The sequence below is a fragment of the Nilaparvata lugens genome, chromosome 10 (assembly GCF_014356525.2).
Source record: "Nilaparvata lugens isolate BPH chromosome 10, ASM1435652v1, whole genome shotgun sequence".
In the NCBI taxonomy this organism is placed as follows: Eukaryota; Metazoa; Arthropoda; class Insecta; order Hemiptera; family Delphacidae; genus Nilaparvata; species Nilaparvata lugens.
In genome coordinates this window covers 9,373,893-9,398,011 of record NC_052513.1, presented here as the reverse complement: position 1 = coordinate 9,398,011, position 24,119 = coordinate 9,373,893, and the positions used below count along the sequence as shown (strand labels likewise).

Genomic DNA, 24,119 nt, shown 5'->3' with positions numbered 1-24,119 from the left:
TTCAACGTAACTGTAGGAAATAAATATTTTATGAGTATTATGGTACGATAGCCTACTCTTATATACATGCTAAGTAGTATATACTACTTGTAAGCTAGTGCTGTATGTAATATAGGGTATAGTAGGACACCCAACTGAGTTGTATGTATAGTGTTCGTACGCATTGTCATGCGTCACCTCTATAATCAAAACGCATTGTTGACATGGAGAGTGGAGCTCAGCTCATCATCTATTTGCTCGCCTCTTGCCAACTTATTTGGTTGGATGGAAGCCTACTTAGCAGCCAGCTCCGTTCTTCCATTGTTGTCACCCGGGGCCCACAATAATAACAGTCAACTCCATTATTATTACTCACGCTCGTCTTCATTTTTATTATCTTCATTTTACTTCTTCATCCTTCTCTTCCTCCATTTTCATTCTATATCGACCTCTTCCACTCAAAAGTGTGCCGGTATTTCATTGATATACCTGCTTTTGGAATAGGAAGACAATATATTTTTGCCACATCATAATATTCTGATTGTTTCACTTTTTCGTGCCCATGCATTGATAATTAACTTGCTTGATTTAATGTGACATAAATGCTTCATTTTATAGCTTTCTCTATTTTCAAACCTCCACAATTTTTTTTACTAGTTGCACAAATAACTATTGCCACATCATAATAATGTTCTGATTGTTTCACTTTTTCGTGCCCATGCATTGATAATTAACTTGCTTGATTTAATGTGACATAAATGCTTCATTTTATAGCTTTCTCTATTTTCAAACCTCCACAATTTTTTTTAATTTCCTCTTTTCTTCCAAACTTCTCTTGATTTTCTCTACTTCGTACTTGAATCATCCCGCGTCTTTTTAATCTTGCAATTCTCATACTTTCAGGCCCGGTTGCACAAAAACCGGTTACATTTTAATCGTGATTTATTTCACCAATCAGAAGGCGTTTTTGAAAAGACGGCTTCTCTGATTGGTTCTTATGGAATTAAATTTAACCGGCTTTTGTGCAACCGGCACACACCATTATCGTTCTCCTTCCTTTTCCATTTCCTTAGAATTTTCTTTTCTATTATTCATTTCGACTCTATCTCTTTATTTTATACTTCGATTCCATATTCTTTACTCTTTCATCTCTCCTCTATCTTACATCTCTTCTTCATTTCACATCTCACTTTTTCTTCATCATCTACTCCCATAATCTGCTCCTCCCTTCTTCCACGCCCTCCTCCTACTCCTTAACACTCCTTACAACCGAAATTCACCCCAGAGGCGTCAACTCTATTGTTTCTCATCCATCTTCCTTCTTCATTCATCTCCTTATTCCTCCTCCTCCCCATCCTTCTCTTCCTCCTACTCCTCTTACTCTTTCTTCCTTTTCTTCTTTTCCTTCTGCTCCTCCTTCTTCTCATCCATTTCCGCCTCTAGTCTTCTCTTCCTCTATTTCCTCTTTGATTATCCTCCTCTTTTTAAACTGTTAATTGAGAACCTAATCCACATTTCTTCTTCAGTATTCTATGCTCCTCCTCCTCCTTCTCCTCCTCCACATCCTTCTCTGCCACCTTCTCCTCTTCCTCATCTACTTCCTCCTCCTCTTCCTCATCTACTTCCTCCTTCTCATCCTCCTCTACCGTCTACTCCTACTCTACTCTTCCTCATCCTCTACCCTAATCCTCTTGACCTCCTCTTTGAATCTCCTCAATATTCTTTGCAGCATTTGTATCCTGACTCCTCTTTTTCTTCTTTTCTCCTTTATCCTCCTTAGCTCCCCACTCTCTTCTTTCTCTCTCTTTATAAACAAAAATAAATCAATCGATCAATCTGTAATCTGTAAACCGTCTCTTTTTTTAAACTCCTTTTCCACTCCCACCAACAGAACTTTCTTTCTCTTCCTTTCTCTTTCACTTTCTCTATCATCTGTTCCTTCCAACATATTACTACTTCTTGACACTGCTTTTCTTCTCCCTTTCTCTGTTATCCGTCTCGTTATCCGTCTCCTCTTTGAAGCTGTTTCTATTCTGTTCTAACATTCGAACTTCCACTTCTTGTCACCGGTGCTTTCCTTCTCTCTTTCTTCTTCTCTCGTATCCGTTTCCTCTTTGAAGCATTATCCTAATTTTTTCTGACATTAGAACTACTCCTTGACACTGTTTTCTCTCCCCTTTCTCTATTATCCGTCTCCTCTTTAAAGCTGCTTCCTCATTCAGACAGGAGGTGCTCCTTGTCACCGGTGGTTCTCTCCTCTCTTTCTCCTTCTTTCTTCTTCCTTCTCTCTTATCCGTCTCCTCTTCGAAGCTACTTCCTAATTTGTTCCGACATTAGAGGTGCTTCTTGTCACCGCCGATGCATTGTCTTTGAAGGTGGCAGTCTTGTTATCGGCGTCTGTGCTTCTCTGGCATGTCAGTAGTCAGCAGTCAGTTTGTCAGTCAGTCAGTGTCCATCAGTCCATTCGCATTCCGCCGTTTTATTTATTATTGGTCTTCTTTCTTTTCGTGCTCTGTGGTGCTCCTCTTCCCTTCTCTCTGCCTCCATCGTTCGGATGTCACCCACTGCCAGCTGAGACAACTATCTCGACTGGGGTAAGCTGTCTGCAATTTAATTATGGAGAGGGGCCAATTATAAATAACTCCTCAACAGGTGTTCGGTGACAGTTTAATTTTCAACCTTGACCTTCCACTTGCAACTCATTTTCCAAACAGTCCAAACATTTTTTTTAATCGTGTCTCATCTTTCATAGAATTGGCTTTTATTTCATATTATACACTTCTGAAAGTTCAATTCCAGACCCTTCACTAGATTCTGATTCATGCTTTTTTTATTCAATATATCTCATATTGCAAGTGTATAAAATATCCTTTATATCTAGAATACCCAGGTACGTATAGAACTGTACCTACTAATTTTTTCAAATTTATTCATCCCAACTACATGTCTCAATCTAAAGATTCTAACCCTTTAACATAGCATATTACTCTTTCTTTTGTTGTAGTTCCCGAAATTATTGCGGTTTTCGTTTTGTATTTATACAGTGCAATAACTGCCAATTTTTCATTATTTGTGTTTATTTATTATATCCTAATGAATTGAAACCCGCAATGTTGTTTTAATTTCCTGGACTCCAATTCAATTTATTTGAATATGAAAGGAAAACTGATCAAGTTTATTCAAATAATTTTTTTTTATTTTACTTTCCTTTGTAGCATCTTTAACCTTCAAATCTCTCGTTTTTATGTATTCAATTTTTCACAATAATACTTCACCAAAAACACGGTAGACTTGAATGAAATTCTAGTTTGAAAATCTATTGATTTTTTTCCATTTCAATCATATTGATCCAGCACAATTAATACGAAGTTGTTTCGGATACATGGATATATTCAAATTTGAATTCAGGTCAACCAATCAGGAATTTATTTACACAATAAATAAAATTGATTTGGTAGGTGTCTTATTTTTCAAAATAACCTGTTGCTGAATAATCCTTATCATTGCATAATTTATAGTGAAGACAAGATAAAAATGAATAAAACATATACCAATTATCATAGTATTATTAATTAAATAATATATTTTATAAAATATTCCCTGTGATTGATTCATTTTCTGTTTCCAGAGAGAGATAAACAGTAAATAAACGATTATTTCTAATAGGCTACAGAAATATGAGACGTTGAGCTTCTTATTTTTGCTTTCTCTCAAAAACGAGCTAAATCACGTCTTTAACAAGAATTTATTACAAAAAATTGAGACTTGAAATTTTGTTCAGAAACTGAGTAGTGTAAATATAGATTTAAAGATGATTTTCGTTCAACTTACTTTATAACCTTCTCTTCAATTTATAAAATTTGCTGTTCTATTTTATCTCTGATTATTCTACAAAATTCTTTCTTATTTTTTATCCACTCTCTCTTGTCAAAATTATAATGTTAAAAAAGCATGATACTGGATTTGAGAGTTTTCGAATATTCTTGCTTGAAAAGGTCTTTACAACCTTTGAACAGCATACATCTCAGAATCTTCAATAATTTGAATGAAACTCTTACTTACTTACTCCTCAGCTCTACAGGTCATTGCAACCCTTGGCCTCCCTCACATAGCCTCTCCATCTGTCACGATCCTCGGCCTGCCCCCTCCAGTTACGAACTCCAAGCGTCCTCAGATCTCGTTCCACATCATCCGTCCATCTATTTCTCGGTCGACCTTTTCTTCTTCTGTTATATATCCTGTCCTTCCATATACATTTCACTACTCTTTCATCTCCCATTCTCACCATATGTCCCATCCATCTTATTCTGCCAGCTTTAATAAACCGCACAATGTCTTCATTGTTTAAGAACTGCTCTATTTCCAAATTTTTTCTTCCTCTCCAAAGACCATTCTCAAAAACAGGACCCATGATTCTTCTCACTACCTTCCTTTCAAAAACTCTCAATCTTTGCACATCTCCAGCTGTAAGCACCCATGTTTTCGATCCGTAACTCACCACAGGCCTCACCAATGCTTTGTATAATTGTAATTTGATTTGAACAACTTGATATTAGCATAGTATGCCCTGTTTCCCGCCATGATCCTGTTGTTAACTCTGCTGAGACTTTCCCACTGCTTGTCACAAGTGTTCCCAGATAGACAAATTCTTCTACCTGTTGAAATGTGTAGGGTCCAATTTTCATGTCTCTAGCAACTCTCCTACCTAGGCCTACTGCTGGTGACACTCTCAGATACTTTGTCTTGGCCTCATTTATCTCCAATCCCATTGGTTCACTATTGATTGCCAGTGATGTGAAGGCTTCTCTCAAGGCTGGTACTGTTCTAGCTACTATGACCAGATCGTCTGCATATCCACAAACTTGCCATAGTCTATTTACTATGGTGCTTCCATGCGTGATACCTTTTACTGCTTCATGGAGAGCCAAATTAAACAATAATGCAGACAACGCATCTCCTTGCCTTACACCGTACTTTACAGGGAAACGCCTCCCAACAGTCTTGCCTATTCTTACTCTGGAGAAGGTCTCATTTAGGGTAGCAGCCACTAGCCTTATTAATTTTGAAGGTAATTTATTCTTATCCAGAAGAATGAAACTCATTCTAATAAAATAATTTTAATATATATTATTCACGGTTTGATTCCATTACTAATCTCCCCGGTTTCTCATTTGAGTTTGGTGATCGAGAGACTAGCTTGTAAACAATGATCTATCTAAGATATTGTTAATCAACAGATTTGACACAAATTCTGATAAATGATACTTTCCAGTGAGATGAAATAGAATTCTGACTATTATCATTCCTTTGGCCAGACCGAAGTAACACATTAGCCTTATCTTCAAGTCTCATCTTGTTCTGATTGGGATTACTGCATTATCAATTATGTCCTCTGCACCGCAATACATGGAAAGCAAATACCTTCGGGCAACCACTTAATAACAGACTAATTACCGTACTTTTTTGGTTTCTCCCGTTCCCAGGCCGACAATCTGTGTAGTTTACATAAGAAGCCTTTATTTTGCTAATCGTCTTGTTTCGCTAGCAAACACTAGCCTACCTACCCCTCGTTTGGAATGTCTCTTATATAGATGTCATATGCCTTGTTATTAATGAGTGAATATGTCTATATCGGTCGTTTCTGTCACGTATTACGCTAATAAACGCAGCCAGATTCTATTTTAAAATTGGAAGAATATTTCCAGATTAGACTCATTAAATGGAAATTGTATGGAATACTCTTTACCAATGCTGATTCATAGAAATATCATCTGAATAATAGCCTATATAATTATAATTCACATAATTAACAATCTCAGTAGGCCTGCAATTGACTTTTCGATGCTGTTTTCCATGTCGAAGTTCTTATTGAAACTCTATCAGTGTTCGCTTGCCATCAGTAGTGGAATGCATTCAATTTTGAATTGCCAAAAACAGTGAGTAGGCCTAACAATTGAAGACTGAATTAGTCTTTTTAGAAAATTAATCTTTCTTAATTAACTAAATTTAATTCAGTCTTCAAATTTTACTATTACTATTAACTAATTTACTTCTACTTCTAATTTTACTATTTAGTCTTCAACTTCAGTAAGTTTAATAAGAAATCAGCTTGAACAAAAAATTCAGGTGATTTCATAATATTAATCACAGATTCACAGAAGGAAATTACCCATCTCTTGTGATAATTTCTATTATTCCACCATCAAGGACCTGCTCTTGAAACAGGATTTTATAGTTTCAACATATTCGATAATTTAATCTATTTTCCTGATTTCAATCTGGAATTTCTTAGTTGTACGGTATTTCTTAGCTTATTTATTGTGCTACAATAATAAATAAGCTTATGGTTATTCCATTAATAAATTCAATTACAAATCTGAACTACAAGTTTGAAAGTGATTGAACTTCTTATAAGTTATTACTTTTTCGTTTTTAATTTACATTTGATATAAAACTTATATCACTGTCAAATATTTTGTACTTACCCTCATAAATGTATGATGAAAATGCGTATGTGCTTCCACATAAATGGTATTGTTAATAATTGTTGAAACATTGTAATTGATAATAATATTGTTAAATCAGTGAATTTGTTAAAGGTTTCCAAAACAGTTGATGTTAATTTCAGAAATTTACATAAGTCTATAAAGTCTATATAACTATGTGTATCTTGAACATAGTCCAACTCTAGTTTACACCGATTTACACTATTCATGAATTTAAAACAGTTCATGTAAACAGTAAAGTGTAAATTTCAGAACCAGAAACAGTTGATATTTTGCTTTCATATTGTAATAAATTTCATTTTGATTTTGTTTTAAAGTTCCCAAATTTTAATTGGATATAGTTCTTGTCAGAATATAGAACCCTGACTTTAGACTCATTCGTTCTACTGTAATAACGTTAACGGTTTTTTAAAAATTCTATCTACAATCTAGATATAGGATTACCGGTATCTAATCTAATTTCTTCCGATGATCTAGACTATAGACTCATGTAGATTTGACTTTATAGATCTATACTTTCCTTTGTCCTGCTATTCATCCCTTCAGAATATTTCCAGTTTCTGTTATTTATTTCCTACAATGGGAACACGTTTTTGATGTTACATCCATCTTGATAAAGCCAAGGTCATCGCTATTTGCCGCCTCATTGGTGCCTGGCCGTGCCTTCTAAATTGCTCACATTACAAACCTATTTTTCATTTCCAGCTTTTCCAAGTCGGAAGCCACCCATGAACGATTCCGTTCCCATCCAAGTTTTTTTGGGCTCTCATCCTTTTTCAAATCAAATTAGTTCTATCTGCATTGAGTTTCTTCATTTAGGCCGCTATTTAAAACAGTATAGTACCGTATACTACTATATCTAGCACTGAGCACGGTGAGTGGCTGTAGACGAGTGAATTAGATGCTGGTTTCATAATCCAGAGGCCTGGGCTGAAATCCCGGCCCGGGAAAGATATATCTCGGGCCACTCCCGTGATTCGGATGGACACGTTAAACCGTCGGTCCCGAATGCCTAGAAACAGTCGTTAGGTCATGTCAGAGGCCCTGAAATTGATTAGGTGCGACCTGAAAACTCTCACCAGACCTGAGTCAGCCAGGTCACTCGATATTATTATTACTCTGCTACTAGAGTTGAAATTTATTCTTCAAATGTCAATGAATGATTAAAAACATTATAAGTAAAATGAATTTGAGTGATTCCTGAGTCACTCATGGGTCATCTGTAACAATTTCTGAATGTGATTTTCGTGAATTATTATTACGGTATGTGAATCCCATAAAATATTCGTTATGATAGGGTGTGTGAGTCATAATAAGTGACTACGAACGAGTAAATCTCCGGAAATTCCTCTAAGATGACACAATACGAATTTGTTGAGCGTATTAAATCAACTTGACGTACTGGTATATCGTGCCGAAGGATGATGGGCTTGACTATAGTAATGATAAGTGCAGGCACTTAAAAAATGGGAATTCCAGAGACATCCTGACCTCTCTCAACCTATTTTTTCTCGCTATCATATGTGTTCGTTTTGCTTTTGTTTATTGAGGAGGAATTTTTAGGTTTGAAACAGTTTCATGGAGTTATACAGTACATTGGTACCAACAAAATTCTTAGTTGAAGAATAATTGAATTAATCAATTAGTTCATAATGAACTGATCATAATGAAATAATCCAAGTAAATAATAATTTGATCTTTTCAATAATTTGGAATAGAATTAGGATAATAATATTGAAGAATTCATTAATGCTTCCTCAGTTTCTTCAAATATTCCATCATAGATTAATATTTTACGAGAGATAATGGATTTGTTTTCAATTCGTTCAGGCTCTATAATACGGTATCAATAAACTTCTGGTGAAATAATTACCGTATATAGACCTATCTCTAGAGTTGAAATTTTATATTGGTTATGGTTGAACTTTAAACATTTTCACTCACCCCCTTCGCATCTTGAAGGCTCGAAATATGTTCTTTGGGAGATGAGTTTATGTATTGCTTACAACATCCTAATCGTAAATAAACATTTCATTCTTACGAGTATGGAAATGATGCTTCACACAATAGGCTAATTTTCTAGGATACGGTACGTTAAGATACTTAAACAAATTTCGGAGCTATGTTCACACTTAATCACACTAATTATTACTAGAATACGGTAAAAGTAATATCAACTCACTTTCAAAATATTTCGAAACTTACTTTATATAATGATACATATTTCCTCAACTCTATTTTTCCACATGAAAGCGAGTGATACTTTTAGGATGTGTCATTCTAACTATGATCAATTTGTTTTATTCCTTCTCTTTGGAATAGATGACATTATCAAACATACAATAATATCCTTTGAATCAGTTGAGAACGTTTTTACAACGTTTTCTTAGGGTTAATTTTATATTATTCTGAATTGAAATAAGTTTTGGAATGTAGTCCCATTGTCGTTCAAATTCGAAATTAGATTGCCACAATAAGTGAGGAAACCGGTTCCATTATAAGATATGCATACAAGTATTGTTTGATAAGAAAAAGAAGATCGCTGTAACAAGTGGATTGGATTCCAAATAAAACTTGAACGGAACAGGTTGTCTTGGTCAAAGCACTCTTGCCAATATTTTTTTCTTTACTTTCGGTTTCCAGGGGAAGGTTTTGAGTTTTTCAAAAAAAAGTTGCCAATTAGATCAGATGCAGTAGACTTCCAGTGGCTGGGTTGTGATTTTTATTTATGAACTTGTAAATTATAGACCTCCTAATTGGGATCTTGCCCTTCCTATGGTGAGCTGGTGGGATATACTAAAAACTTTTTCCTATTGAAAATTATTGTTGAAAATAAATGATTCACTGGAAGGTCATTCAAGAAAAATACTACGTTTAAATGTTGAATTTGTAGGCCTAATAATTACATCATAAATCAATGATGATTGATGACATCTCATTAATGACTGTAGCACTCTTATTCATTGTAACTTTGTAACAGTACGGTATTCATTAATTTGAAGTTTGTTGAAATTTGAAAACAGTGATAATTCTATATCAAAGCTGTATAAGTATAAATTTTAATGGTCGCATAGAATGTTTATTTCCAATCGGATCTTTTCACAGAGAGTAAATAACTGTTCCAAGCTCTCCGAAGATTATCTCAGTTTTTACTAATCTTCAATAAGTATTGTAGCTTCGAGGTAATCTGGCATTATTTTATCAAGTCATTGATTAAATTGTCTTACATCCATCCTAATTACCTTTAACATTTTTGAACTCTCTTCCAGAGCTCAAGCATTAGCTTTTCTGGGAGAGCCCATTATTTCAATATTAAAATAAAAGAAAACATTCGTTGAATATGTTTTTAAATTAGTTTAGATTATAATTAGTTATAACATTATAAGAATGTTTTTGTTTCACTTGTTTGTAAAAAATAGAATGGCAATAAAATTGATTTGATTTGAAGTACACCTTTAAATATCTCTAGAACTCCTTATCATTTTAACGATTTGTCGTATCCTCATTTGGAGAATGATTTCTGCTGATTTCAGTGGGTCTCCTGAACTCCATTCATTCATTTATTTATCCAATCATTCGCAAGAACACATAATCAAATCAATGGCTGGGAGAGAATCAATAGGATTGCCCCAAAACTCCAACTCCAAACTCGATTCAAACTCTCATGACGAGTGGTGACTTCGGAATTTCTTCTCAAAACACATTCTTTTTTATGGGTGGCCTAATACAATTCCATTCCATTTTTACTCATCTATTTCACTATCCATCACGAACTACAAGTAATAATCCGTTTTGTACTATTTTTAACGACACTACAGTCCAATTTTTGAATTTTAGTTATTAAAACTAGTACTCACATGTGGAGCGCTTTCGGAATTTTAAATCAATTTTAAACACTGAAAATGTGTTGAAAATGTTTCAACAGTGTTGAAAATGGATTTAAAAAATCTAACAGTGCTCCACATGTGAGTACTAGTTTTAATAACTAATATTCAAAAATGAATAGACTGCAGTGTCGTTGAAAATAGTTAAAAACGGATTATTTTTACGTTGTAGATGTCTCATCTCATAGATGTCTCATTGAAAGCAATACGTATATTCGAATCGCGCCGGATGTCGGACTATTGTTACTGGCTTAAAATTCATATAATTGAATCCTCTCAACCGATCATAGCTTTATAAGTTGATAGTATAATGAATAAACCATTCAATAGATAAATAAATAATATATACATTACTAGAGTTTTGAAGAAGTTGAAGCAGCATGGAAGAAAATCTATGCAATAGACTGTATATAATATAATTGTTCGTATTCTAAATTTACTTTATATTAAATCAGTGATTCGATTCTAATACTATATGTTCAGTATGTCCTACTCTCTTACCACGACCACCCGGTATTTTTTCTTGATTATAAAATTTACTATGCATAAATTGATTTTTCCTACAGTTACGTTGAAAAGTGGCCATTGCTGCACTGATTACAGAACGCAAAGAATCACTTTTCCGCTCTAGTGCGGGAAAAATTTTTCTGCACTCCAGATTTGCAACATGGCAACGCAAAATACTTAGTAGGGTTATATGGAGCAACAGTGCAGCAAAATCAAAATGAAGTTGGTAACAGTGACTGCTGTGGCTGCTATAGTGAGCAGAGGTGCAACCAAGCACAACGCGCTAATTATTATTCATTATATATTATAACCAAGGACAACGAGGACTTTAGGATTTTAGGATTAAGGTTTTTATCAATAATAAAATTACACAGAAAAACATTTGATGCATTTCAGGCAATTTTACCCATAATTACCCAATTTTCATATTCAATGGTAACTGTAGGAAAAACTTAATGTGAAATACGTGCGCAAAGTTCCTCTGCTGCACTCAAGAAACCATTCCGCCCTCGCCTACGGCTCGGGCGTAAACGTTTCTTTCGGTGCAGCAAACTGTCACTTTGCGCACTAGTTGCACAAATAACTATTCTGTTGTATTGAATAACGCAGCTTCTCAACTACATGTTGTCAATATAACTATATTAATATAGTGATATTGTTAACATAAACGTCATATTTTTCCAATTATGGAGAAATACCACAACATCTCTTACCATACAATCAAATTCTCAAACTTCATTATCACAAAAGACAGAGATGCCCTCTCCACCAAGTCCAGTAACGTACCTCCTAGATATCCAAAATTAAGTGTACCAGCCCCCCAAAAATAAGGCACCCTCACAGAAGGTCGTCAGCCCCCGAAGATTTTTTTTTGAAACCCCCTACCTAAGAATGTCAATGAGGCAGTGTGTGTCTTCGCCCCTATGTAGGCACCTGTTTCAAAAAAATAACTTTTTCCTACAGTTACGTTGAAAAGTGGCCATTGCTGCACTGATTACAGAACGCAAAGAATCACTTTTCCGCTCTAGTGCGGGAAAATTTTTCTGCACTCCAGATTTGCAACATGGCAACGCAAAATACTTAGTAGGTTATATGGAGCAACAGTGCAGCAAAATCAAAATGAAGTTGGTAACAGTGACTGCTGTGGCTGCTATAGTGAGCAGAGGTGCAACGAAGCACAATGCGCTAATTATTACTATTATATATTATAACCAACGACAACGAGGACTTTAGGATTTTAGGATTAAGGTTTTTATCAATAATAAAATTACACAGAAAAACATTTGATGCATTTCAGGCAATTTTACCCATAATTACCCACTTTTCATATTCAATGGTTACTGTAGGAAAAACTTAATGTGAAATACGTGCGCAAAGTTCCTCTGCTGCACTCAAGAAACCATTCCGCCCTCGCCTACGGCTCGGGCGTAAACGTTTCTTTCGGTGCAGCAAACTGTCACTTTGCGCACTAGTTGCACAAATAACTATTCTGTTGTATTGAATAACGCAGCTTCTCAACTACATGTTGTCAATATAACTATATTAATATAGTGATATTGTTAACATAAACGTCATATTCTTCCAATTATGGAGAAATACCACAACATCTCTTACCATACAATCAAATTCTCAAACTTCATCATCACAAAAGACAGAGATGCCGTCTTCCCCAAGTACAATAACGTACCTCCTAGATATCCAAAATTTAGTTTACCAGCCCCCCAAAAATAAGGCACCCTCACAGAAGATCGTCAGCCACCGAAGATTTGTTTTGAAACCCTCTCCCTAAGAATGTCAATGAGGCAGTGTGCGTCTTCGCCCCTATGTAGGCACCTGTTTCAAAAAAATAACTTTTCTCTAAAAGTGCATAATCGGACTCAACATATTTCTCTAACAATAAGGGAATCCGTTTTGAACTATTTTCAACGAGACTACAGTCTAATTTTTAAAACTAGTAGCCTACTCACATGTGGAGCGCTTTCGTATTTTTTAAATCCATTTTCAACACTGGGTAGTGAAATAGATGACTAATAAGGAAATGTGTGTGCTACCAATTAGAACGTACTTCAAGAATACGAAAAATAATACTGTGTTATGTATACGGTGGACTATAAATATTGAATTCAAAAGGAACTCCTTTTGTCAGTCGAATTTATAAATGATAGAAATAGAAGCACAAAATTAAACCGAGTGCCAGTCTTATTATTATGTTCAGTTTTTGATTTATGTGTGCTTGGACTTGGAAGCAAACGTTATCTGCTGTGTGAGGGAGTCCAACAGTCCTGAATTATTCATAAGGAACAGTCTAGCCAATATTCAACTATTAATAATGTCAACGATTCGAAAATATCGTTTTTGACGTATTGGCAGCCACAAATAAAAGAGAGGAAAATATTCTCATTCTACCATCAATTTCTCTTGTATGGTTATCTGCTTGAGCTGTCATCATCTACTGATTGGAATTCAATTATATTTCAATTTATCCTTCGATATCCGAATTCCATTGATGACTGCGAGCAGGCAAAAGTTTTCATTGTACCGTGGACTATATGTTTTTTCCTTATCCTGTTCAAATCAGCTCATTTCAGTTCTAAATTTTAAATAGATTATGACCTCTCACCATAGATTGAATATTGACTACTTACTTCTCCTCTTACAATAATTGATTTTTTCAAAAATAATTATAATGAATCCTGTGGCACACTGCTGCGTTAGAATATTTCAATAATAATATTGTTAGCAACAACTGTGCGTGCTATGCTATGTCTGTTATTTTGATTTTCTTGTGATATTCTATTTTGAAGAGTATAGGAGTATTGATTCCGGATGAATTGGATAGATTTATATTGTCTTTGTGTAACTCAACATAAAAAATACGTAGTAAACTGTGTATTCAATTTTTAATCTTTAGGCGAAAATATTCCCAAACAGATAGTTTTTAAAGATGATGGTTTCTCGATCCATTCCGAGCTGCGATGTATTAACCCACTTTTACCTATGTATTTTACACGACATGCAGTCGAATATTAATTTAAGTGAATAATAAAATTCGTTTACTTACTGACTTAGTACTTTCGACCGTCTATCGATCATTTTCAAAAGACTGTCGTGTGAAATACATAGAAAAAGTTCCTTAATATTTTTAGTTCCAGTGAAGATTCTGGAGTCAATCAATTTCCTGACAATAAACATGGATTTCCAAGTATTCCGAATAGGTACTCTAGTGAAGCAGTAATGAATGAATAAATCTACAATGTTAAAGGAATGCTGCTCAATATAATTAATTGTATCTTGAAATAATAAATAGAGTGATAATAAATGTGAACCGATCCCTATTCATACTACTGTACATGAAATGCACTGTAAACTGTCATGTTTCTATTTTGCTTTAGTTGAAAAATGGGTGTGGCATTATTTTACAAGACATCAATTTTGTAAAATCTTTCCAAGAATGCGTCGCTTGCTGACGATTCTTCGAGAGTCTTCTCGTCGCAAACCCAGGCGGGACGATTTAAAATTCCATCTTTATCTACAATATGAAATTTCATGAATGCAATTCCTCTTATTCACTATAGAAATAAACACGAGATTTTTGTCTGTAAAACCAGATTCTGTTGAAAGAACCTCATTAATTTCAGGCAAAATATGCAGAATATTCTGAACTTAAAATTCAAATGATCGCAAAAAACTCGTCCATTAGTTGAATTGGAATGAGTTTAGAGTACAATCGATACCGTCTTATTCAAATTGAGGTTGGTGGTCAAAGGTGACGCTTGTTTTTCAACCTTTATCGGTTTTATTATTTCCATTGAGAGGATTTTCTTGGCAAGATTTTTTTATCGTCTCTAATGGATTGGGTACTGGAAATATTTGACTTTTTCTTATCAATGACAATGAGTTATCCTGCATTTCGCAATGAAACAAGGCTATTCATAGCTTTTTACAATTTCCAATTTTACTACTGAAATTTACAATGTCTATATCATCACGCGTTGGATGAGAATCGTGCATGGTACTGGTTCTAATGTATTTGTCAATGTTGAAGGAAAACTTTTTTCGTCGATCATCATTTTGCAGTTCTATGAATAATTATTTCTTTTGAAAATTATTGTTATTATATCCCGTAAATAATCCTAATGGATCGATCCTACTGACGTCACAAGACTATTCAGTATTGCTATGGGAGGTAAGAGTCTCTATCTTTGCCATTTACGCAGTTACTTCTTCAATGAATTTGAAACCAATTTATTCATAAGAAATTCAAATTTATTTGATGATTCGGATTACTTCTAGGTAAAAATACGTCTAGAAGGAATATTTCGCTGGTTATTTTACGCGTAGCCTTGGTGAGAAGTTGAATCGAGTTCATATTAGAAGATGATAGAAAGATAGGTAGGGTCTATCATCATATTTTATTATATTATAAAGTTATTTTACATAATAATTTTGTATCAATGAATCAATAAAAGCATATTAGAAATCGGAATATTGGAAGGTGATATGGATGCACGGATACCGTGTAGTACTATCCTTTCAGCACGTTTCAATAGTCTTTCTAACCAAAATTATTTATTATCACCTATTTTAGAAGTTCTGAAAAGATTCTTAGTTTTGATTCTCTGATCCAAACTATTTTCAATGAGAGGATAAATTAATGAGATTACTCTCATATGCTACCGTACTTTTTTCTCCTTTAAAAAAAGATGTGCATGGCTTTTGCCTTAGCTTAGTTAACTTTATAGCTCATTAGAGAGAGAGAGAGAGAGAGTGAGAGAGAGAGAGAGAGAGAGTGTGATAGAGAGATAGCATAAAGCGCTCCCTGATCTAGAGAAGTCCAACTACTCATGATCCTGTATAACTTATATTATTTCTTTACGTGACTTGAAAGAATTCTCCATTCAAGTCAGTCATGGTACTACATTCATCTGCCATAGAGTTTTCCTTCCAATTTAGAGTATTTCTGATTGTATATCTGCTGTGATATCGTTATAAAAATGAAGCCTCGGTGTTGATAATTATGAGAACTCAACGAAACGGTGATGTTTGATGTACTAGTATGAGAAACGGTGATGTTTATGAGAACTCAAGAAGCTATATTTATGATTATGAAACGAGTCTTCATCAAGAAGCAGCATTCATGTTGATTAGAAGGGCGTGCCAAAAACACAGAGTATTTACGCCTCTTAAATGATGATGATCATCTGACGTTGATATCATTAGGTTCTTGTAGAATGGGTTCCTGTCACTTAATTGAATCCTGCATAACTCATGCGCAGACTAATGTATTTTTTGGCGGCTCTCATTGTAGCATGATTGGCACTATGCTTTTTTTTCCTGATATTGATTTTTTTCTATGCAAATCACGGATGATTCAGGAGAGAATACGTCTAAAATTTGATTTTATTTTAGGAAAATTCGACCATAGATTCTTTCTATTCCTCCGTTCACCAAGTTTATTGAAAGAAGTTAAAAGGTATTGAGAGAAGGTAAATTTATCTCATATATTCCTTGGAGACAATCAATCCCATAATATTCTAAGATCCAATATAATTCGTAACATTCGTCAATCACAACTAGCTTTCAGATTTGATCAACATTCAATTTTCCATCCAAAAACGGAAAAATATATTCATATTTCATTCAAAAAATGCTACTGTCAGTTATTCTCTAAAAATATTATTTCCCCAAATTCTATTCATCACATATCATGATTTTGATTGGTAATTCCATCAATTTGGTTGCTTAATAAAGTAGTTTATCGAAATTTACTGTTGTTTTTTCTTTTAATTTCAAACTAGAAGGTAACCCGTGTTTTGCACCGGGGAAATTTTGCTGTTGTAAATTAATGCAATCTCCTTATGTCCAGTAAACATAAACAAAATCAAACAATCATTTATTATGTTTGTTCAAAATCACGTGAATTATCTTCATAAGGGTTGAATATTTCCAGCAGAAAAAAATGAGCTTGATAGGTTTCGAGACCGCAACCTTTGCTGATTCATGAACCGCGCGCGCTATCAACTAAGCTGTAAGCTACGGAATCACTTGGGGTAAGCCCTGTTTAGTTGGACATCATAGTTGCGTAAACTTTGAATCACAAATTGAATAAATTTGTTTCAATTATTTATATAAATAGAATTATAGTAACCTTCAAAATTAATAAAATATTTAAAATCAAGAATATAAATTGTAACGTAACTCAATTAATTAGAATCAATTGATCAATAACAATGAAAAAAGGCCTATGACCATCCTCTGTGAATTCAGAATCTTCATGTAAAATTGCAAGTTAATCAGTTTAGTAATTCAGACGTGATGATGCGTCATTCGTGAATTCCTATGCCGAACATGTAAGACGATTCTTTTCTTTATTATATTATAGATTTCTATGTCAATACAATGTTGAGCGAACTAATCCCATAATTATTATGAACTTTAGATAATTAGTTAACAGTTGGTATTTATGATTATTTCCAGATCACACCTGGCCCCACATTGGTGATAAAGTCCTTACACAATCGAACCTACGAATTGCATATTAGATTTTGTAATAGCCAAATATATATTTGGGCTTGTCTTCGACCTTTAATCTTCTTTAGAAAAGCAGTAGTAGAAATAGGCTACATAGAGAACTAGATTGATATGGGTGTATATAAGATGAAAGGTTGTAGAGATTATTGAGCTTTTCAGCTGTGGACAAATCCACGGCTCCAATAATATTCAAACCTACCTCTTATCATTATTGAAATGCTATTGATATACGTAATAGAAAGGAACTCGTTTATCATGTTCATCGTTTTAAGTGAGGTGCTATTTGGTTGAATGGTCTATCTTCAAGTCGTTTATCAAAATACAAGTGTGATTTTAATTTGATCGAGTACATAAATCACTGGTGTATGGGCGTTGTCCAGGTTTTGTCATAGATGCGATTTGCATAGGGAAAATACTAACTTCTTCAGTGGTACTGAACACAAGTCAAATCGTTATGATAACCTTGAATAGAGGAGAAATTTCACGAAGCAATTTATATCCTTACTTATTTGACTTCCAAATACTATTTTTATGTTTCTGAGAGCTGCAAATTGTTGAGTGCACTGCTACTGGTAATAACAGTTTTATTCTTATAGAAATTGGAAATTACAAAAATCTCTCATGTAATTAAGCATCTAAATTGTTCATGCAACTTGAATTCTTTAATGTCAAATGTCACCCCCTCAGGGTGGCGTTTTTACAAAACGATCCTTGAGTTCGTAATATCATTAATCACACCAACGCATAGAAAAAATGACTCAATTAGCCAGAAACATGACACCGTTCTGCAGTTTACATGAACATGCTAATATATTTTCAGGATGTAATTCAGTTTTTTAATAAAGAGTTATTTTCGTGGATGTTACGCACACATCAATAAACACATCAAATTGGATACCAGTAAGGTAATTAGTGAAAATTGATCAAAAGTTTTAAATAATTTTGAGTGATTATAATGAAATTAGAATAAGAAACAAGAATTTGTAGCAACACGACCAGTCCAGATTCACGTCAATAGCCTTGATCTTTCGAAAATCAATATTATTTTTTAGGTTGTTCAACCAAGGTGATGAAGAATAGGTGTGGAATATTTACTGATTAGATTACTTCTGGATTGGGATGCATTTTAATCTTGAATAAGCTGTTCTCGTTTTCCGATGACGTTCTTGGTTGAATTGAGAAGTAGGTCTTCCATGATTGGCTCTTGATTGGCTGGTTAGAGAATGGGTGATTCTTTATTATCTTCTATTGCAACTTTAAACCACTTCTTAAACAGTAAGGTGAGCACGCAAACTGGAACTGCGTCGTTGGAAGGAAACAAAGGTCAGCATTATACTGACGACTGATGATTTTTTTTTGTTAGGGTGCCATACCTCATCCTTATTAGTGGGTTGGCCTAGTTACTAAATTTAGGATATTTAGGGGGGGTGCGAACCTAGATTGACATCACTTCAAAGCTTTTCGTTTTTTAACTCTTTTTCAATTTCCCTATCACTGAATTCCTACCTCCAACATGTTATGATATAGATATTTGCAAATTGAGGAGCTCCTTTATAACTTTATTCATACATAAATCAATTGAATTTTCATAGGTTTACAGCCTTACATCTATACACGATATAAGAGTATAAAAAACAGCAACCTAGTACAGAAACCAAGTCTGAGCATGCATAAAACTATCAAACATGAATAATCTGCAGTTAATGTCAGTTTAGGTGAAGAAGTGAAGAAAAACTCAACTTTGAAGGTAATGGACGTTTACAGCGCTCGCCGGCAGCTATTGCAAACCGCAAGTCACGAGAGAATAACATGTGCATCGAAAAAACACACACGCTACAATCTGGAAACGTTTTAACCTGTCCACTCCCAATATTTCAAAACTAAAAGCTCTAAACTACTCTGCGCATCTTCTCAATCTTGAATACTTAATTATGGGGCTTTTAAACAGCAGACTACACAATGAATAATTTGCTGAGCAATGTTTTTCAAGGGAGGATTGCGTGTAGATTCAATAACTAGACTGTTGTAAAAGTTTCTGGAGAAGAGTCAAAAGTCTTGTCATGAATGTTCGAGTTTTCCTAAAGTGAGAGCAGGAATTGACAGAGAAGTTTCTTCCTAGTTAAGAAGAATAGAATAATTGGAAGAGGAAAATATTTCCACCTTGAAAAAGTAGTCAAAACAACCAACTGCATAGTTCTTTTTCCAAATGATACGCTTGCAAGAATCGTGTTGAACATGACTCAAATGGACAACACATTGGGAAATATAAATCTTTAACGGGGGTGAAGATATTAAGTGTTATCAGCTCAGTGCATTCATTATTTATATTAATATTGTTTAATTGATTTTTTGTATTGAAACTGTGTTTGAGTACATGAGATTTTTATTTTTTAATTTGCATTTTTTGGAAATAAATATCTTTCTGTCTGTCTGTCTGTTATTTTCAGTGTTAATCATCAATGTTCCTCATTGATGATTACTATATTGATTATTAATATTTTCTCCTATCCATACCCTCGTTGAATTCGAATTACATCAACCCCACTTGCTTCACCTCTGTCAATCTGTCAATGTTTCTTTTTTTAATTTTCAAAGCAATTTGGAGACGATGATGGGAAGCATCTGCATGTTGAATATCACCCTTTGTCTATTTCAATCTCTCATTCTTATTCTTAATAGTCTTTTTTTACAAATTCATCTATTCATCGAGGCAGAACTACTGTACAATACTGTTTATTTACAGTTGTTTTCGCATGCTTCTTTGACAATGCTTCTTTTATTCGACCCACGCTTCTTGAAAACAAGAAAATATCGATGTCAGGAACCGAGGAGCATCGACTAAACGTTGTAGGCACTAATGGAAAAAAGCCTACGCTGATATATATTTTGTGTAGTTGATATTCTCCTGGATCCGAGATTAGGTAATGTTACCCAGCAGGACGCTCGGCCTTCATATTATGTGTATAGCATTCAAAATTTGAATTTCTTCTCCTAAATTGAACTTTTGTATTTGTTTGGAACACATTTTTCGGATTGACTGCGCCAAAATTAGATTTGAAAAGAGTTGCAGATTTGAATGAAGGCACAACTCATTGTGAATGGCTCTCGAGGCCTGGTAGACAGCAGTATGATTTCCACTTTCCTGTTCACTGTATAAAACCATCGCTGTTACTTTATGGACTTGTTTCGGTTGAAAATCTTTAATTCTTTGCCGGGAGAAAATAAATATCCATGTCACTATCCAAGGTTGTGATAAAACAGTTGGTCAAGTTTATAACGCTCATTTTTGGAGAAATATTACAATGCAAATCTAGTAGCTATTACAGTGCCTTCCATTCATCCATGATTGTCGTCATTCGATAAAATTTGTCTCATTGTTAACTCGGCTTTTGTACCTACTGTGAGAGTTCAAAGAGTTCAAACACAAAATTTGAATGCAGCTTTATCGCAAGTTTATTCATCTACTTGCTCTCATATCTGGTTCATGCGTAGATTTTCTATAGTATTCTCAAGTCAGTTTTCATAGTCATTCTTTCTATATACTTTCCGATCTAAAGTGACAGGGGTCCAGTTTTCCCACAATAAAATTAGAAAAAAGTGAAACTAAATTTTCGATCAAAAACTCTTCGAAATCCTCAAATTATGATCAGAATCAGAATAATATTGTTCGTTGAACAAACTGTAGCCCACAAGTACATCATTATTGTATCAAGATGAGCGATTTAAATATAAAAGTGGCTTTAGTGGATATTATAGAAGTATCGAACTTTATTAAGCTAGCTTACCACCTACCTGTCAAATCATTCCAATTCTCCTCAAATAGAGTTCTCACGTAGAAATGTTTCTCCTCACGTAGAGTTTAAGTGTGAAAATTGATGTAAAAATTTTCTCCTCCGGGCCGGATTTGAACCAGCGACCTATGGATTTCTGATATATGGTAATCAACTACAGTCCACCGCTCTACCAACTGAGCTACCAGAGGATATTGATTAGTCACTTCGGTGCTGCGTCATCAATTCATAAGTCAGCAAGCCCAATAATTTGAAATTTATTGTATTTCCAGCCTCGCTGAAATTGCTAATGAGGATTGAATGAATACAGTATTGAATACCGCTAATATTGGATGTGAAAGTTTCTAGTTTTTCAGTAGTTATACATTTAGCTACGTTGATGAGTAGCCCAATTTGGTTTAGTAAGTTCACTCAATTACATAATATGAAGTTCCAAGATGTTTTTTCTTGTTTTGAACTATTCTGATCTTGAACTTAGACTCAATCTCAATAAGGATTAGTGTGACTATTTCTCCTTCTCTTTGAGTCAACGAAAAAGTATTGCCTTATAGAGTGTTGTTCAAATGCTGGAAATAATTTACTTCTAGATGTGTCGATGTTAGATTGATTTCATTCAAAGCCATTCCAGTGATCGCCCAAACTCTCCTCATGTTAAATGTAACCACTGAATACGTCTTTCAGCTCGATTGAAACTGTCTACGAAAAACTGGTTTAAACAGTGTTTTATTTCAGATAAAAATCGAACGAAAAAGCCTTGCCTGGAATTTACACAGTATTAGGCACGAACATGTGTTTGGCATTCACAACTCTGGCGAGCTTCAGATTTCTCATGTCTACTTCACGGGATATCAGAATATTACTGAAATTGTACTAGAGCTGACACTAAAACAACCTGTTGTCAGGAGCTGGAGCACAGCAGAGTCTCCACCTTCTGTTCTTTACCGCTTGCTTGAGGATCCACCTTGGGATTTCTGTTCTGTTTCCAAAGGGAAATGGTTTCGATGACTCTGTCATTGAATCACTATTATATTAGTCTTGCTAGCTATTATAATAATCTTGGAAGGTTAAAGTGTGAACCATGCCTTAAAATATAATATAGCATTGATCAAATTATTAATGAGCTTAATGGGGAGGGAAGAAAGGTGGGATAGGTATCATTATTTTTCTTTTTTTATTGACATTGTCTTTTCTAAATATTTAGAGTTCTATTTTCATTGAGATTTTCTCCTTTCTTTTACCTATTTAAACATCGCAAGAAACTATCAAATTTCTCTCTCTCTCTTAACCACTCTTAATAGGCTAGATTTGGGTTGGGAAAATGAACGGGAACGAACAATGCATGTTATTATTATTATTCATTGTAGAAAATGCATGTTATTATTATTCATTGTAGAATATTGTCACCCATAACATTGGAATGAGTCAGCTTTCTTGGAATCGTTATCGTTCAAAACATTTTTCTTAATCATTTTTCGTTTAATTTCATACAAAAATATTCTTGTTTGGATGAAGAAGAATCCATAATTTTCTTATATGTAACAGAAATAAGCTTTCTGATAGGATCAAGTCTGACAGACACTAAAACATATTCCAGTTTCAGTATTGTTTCCAGGATTATTATGACTTTAAAATCACTTTTCCAAAGTTGAATACCATACTAATATATTAAGTATGGATAGTAAATGGAGTATAAATCAGTTTTAATCATTCTAAATTTGAAATTTCTAGCTCATATATATTTTGGGACAGAAACTGAACTTTCCACAGTAAGAACATAACCTTTTCTCGGACATGTTATTATTTATCAAAATTTGGGAACAGAATAGTTTTGGGCTACCGTATGCCTGTTGTTCTTTCCCCATCATATTCATGTGATTTGTGATTGTACGCAGGGTGCGTCAGTCAATCCCGCATTTTTGAAATAGGTGTAGAAAATAAACGGACGTAGATATCAAAATTATATTCATAAAATATTTTTCTACGTTAAAAAGCATTTAAGAAACATTGAAAATAATCACTGTTTGAAAATAACATCAGCAAGATGGCGGCCTTCCCGAGTACGGCATTAGCGCAGGCGATTTGCGAAGCTGTTCATAACATCACGAAGCATAGGCTGAGGAATTCTCTCAATTTCTTGCCGGATTCTTGCCTTCAGTTCACCAACAGTATGAGGTCTTTCTTCGTATACTTTACTTTTTAGGTAACCCCACAAGAAAAAATCACACGCAGTGAGGTCTGGTGAACGGGGCGGCCACGGAACCGGGCCATTGCGGGGAATCACTCGGTTTGGAAAAACTCCGTTAAGAACATTCATGCTCACGCGGGCTGTGTGACTTGTTGCTCCATCTTGTTGAAACAATGTTTCTTCATTCACTTCATGTTGCCGAAGCTGAGGAATGAAGAATGTCCTTAACATTGTTGAATAGTGCTCAGCATTCACAGTAACAGATCGCTCTCTTTCGTTTTCAAAAAAATAAGGGCCTATGATACCCGACGAGGACATTGCGCACCAAACTGTTACCTTAGATGAATGGAGAGGTTTTTGATGTAATTGTTGCGGGTTCTGGTCACTCCAATACCTAAAGTTCTCAGCCTAAGAATTCCTCAGCCTATGCTTCGTGATGTTATGAACAGCTTCGCAAATCGCCTGCGCTAATGCCGTACTCGGGAAGGCCACCATATTGCTGATGTTATTTTCAAACAGTGATTATTTTCAATGTTTCTTAAATGCTTTTTAATGTAGAAAAATATTCTATGAATATAACTTTGATATCTACGTCCGTTTATTTTTTACACCTATTTCAAAAATGCGGGATTGACTGCCGCACCCTGTTTATTTTTTGTATAAACAAATTGAATAAATAAATATTTATTTCGACATGAAGTTGATCACTTATATAATTACTTTATTATGTAACATG

General features: G+C 34.5%; 1 protein-coding gene and 1 non-coding gene across 3 annotated transcripts in view; one reads left to right on the top strand and one right to left on the bottom strand.

Moving 5' to 3' along the window:
- Positions 1 to 2,355: 2,355 nt before the first annotated feature.
- The window catches only part of LOC111056472, a 79,622-nt gene continuing 57,858 nt past the window's right edge, over positions 2,356 to 24,119 (top strand). The window contains exon 1 of one of the 2 annotated variants that reach the window (XM_039436234.1): positions 2,356 to 2,573. The gene's annotated coding sequence lies outside the window, so the exon portion shown is untranslated. The remainder of the gene's footprint in view (positions 2,574 to 24,119) is intronic. The other variant, XM_039436236.1, reaches the window with a different exon arrangement.
- Trnay-gua lies at positions 21,297 to 21,389 on the bottom strand. Its single transcript has 2 exons — positions 21,353 to 21,389; positions 21,297 to 21,332 (listed from the first exon to the last, which is right to left on the bottom strand). It is a non-coding gene; the product is annotated as a tRNA-Tyr (tRNA).